Source organism: Gracilinanus agilis, chromosome 4 (assembly GCF_016433145.1).
Source record: "Gracilinanus agilis isolate LMUSP501 chromosome 4, AgileGrace, whole genome shotgun sequence".
In the NCBI taxonomy this organism is placed as follows: domain Eukaryota; kingdom Metazoa; phylum Chordata; class Mammalia; order Didelphimorphia; family Didelphidae; genus Gracilinanus; species Gracilinanus agilis.
Genome location: NC_058133.1, coordinates 61256468 through 61258003, shown reverse-complemented (window position 1 = coordinate 61258003; position 1536 = coordinate 61256468). Strand labels below are relative to the sequence as shown.

Below are 1536 nucleotides of genomic sequence, written 5' to 3'. Positions count from 1 at the left end.
GGGGGGGGGGGGGGACTCACTAAAATATTGCTGCTCTTTAAGTGCTGGGAAGAAAAAGATTTTAGGTCTCACTTAATAGATTTCAGATGCAACAAGGTGCAACCACCAGCAGGGGGCCCCAAAGTTAGACTACATATCACTAGACTTCTTTATAATGGTAAGAATAAGCTGAGTATGCTGGCTCGTTGGTCTAGGGGTATGATTCTCGCTTAGGGTGCGAGAGGTCCCGGGTTCAAATCCCGGACGAGCCCTCTTTTCCGTCCTGGAAATTAATACTTTAAAATAATCTGATCCTTGAATAATTTTTAAAGGTATAAATTAAACTCGATGACTTGTAGTGTTGGCGGGGTATGCATTTTGCTAATGGAATTCCCTCTTTCCTAAGCTTCCTCTTCTCCCTCAGCCCTCCCTCTTCCTCCCAAACCAAGCAAACTCAGTACAAATACAAACCCTAACCTACTCTTTGAAGATGTGGGGTCTTTCTTTTCTGTCGAATACTCTTGGGGGTGGGAGGGAAGGCCTGTTCCCTTTGCATCCATTTCACGCTTGTTCTCTCTCGCCCTTTGCCCAGGGGGCCTCTCCCCACATGCAGTCCGTGATTCCGGCAACCCCCTGTCTTTTCTGTGGAGTGCCCCTCAAAGACAATTTGGACAACTTAGCCCTGGGCCAGCAAATTTGCAAAGGTAGACGAAAGTGTAAAGATGCGCACAAGCAGCGTGGCAAAGGAGCCACGCGTGTCTCGAGTGAAGCATTTGTAGAAACGACCAACTGCTCTCCCGGTTTCCCCTCCCCAACTATTGTCCCGAGGTCCTACTCCAATGCACGTGCCCAGAGCTCCTCGGGCGAGAGAAAAGAGACCACTTTCTGGGTTTCCCAAGCTCGTTCAGAGCGTTCGGAGACTTAAATCTCGTCGTTTGTGAGGAAATATGAAAAATGGAAGCGGAGGCGAAAAAAACCTGGGCTCGTCCGGGATTTGAACCCGGGACCTCTCGCACCCGAAGCGAGAATCATACCCCTAGACCAACGAGCCACTTCTAACTAAAACTGCCCCAGCTGCTCCCTTCAGCTCCGCCCCACCCCGCTCCTCACTTCCGCCCTAGAGAGACAGGCTGGTGCTGAACCCCTCCCCCTCACAGGCCCTCCGCCTCGGGAGCCAGCCCGGCCACTGGGACCGCGCGCGCAGCCGCGCGCGGTAAGGGAACTGCAAGCTCTCGTGACCGCCCCGCCCCCAACTCTTCTCCGCCCGGCCAACCGGCCACCAGAGGGAAAGGGAACGCCAAAGAATCAGTTCTGGCAGACGAACTGGTCCAAAAGCCGAGGAGCCACAGACCGCGCGGCGGCCGCCAGCAGTTCAGACCCTGGCATTGTCCGCTTAGTGGACGCATCTGCCCGGTGCCAACAGTAGCCTTTGGGTGCCCGGATTCAGAGCCCTTAAACACAGGACCTCCTTCTTTCTCCTCTCTTCCCCTCCCCTCCTTCCCCTCTCTCACTCCAGAATTCCCCTTCCTTTTCTCCCTTTCTCTCTCCCTCCTCTCT

The 1536-nt window shown here is 54.0% G+C and overlaps 1 non-coding gene across 1 annotated transcript; it reads right to left on the bottom strand.

Annotated features, from left to right (window-relative positions):
- Positions 1 to 958: 958 nt before the first annotated feature.
- On the bottom strand, positions 959 to 1030 carry TRNAP-CGG. Its single transcript has one exon. It is a non-coding gene; the product is annotated as a tRNA-Pro (tRNA).
- Positions 1031 to 1536: the final 506 nt, after the last annotated feature.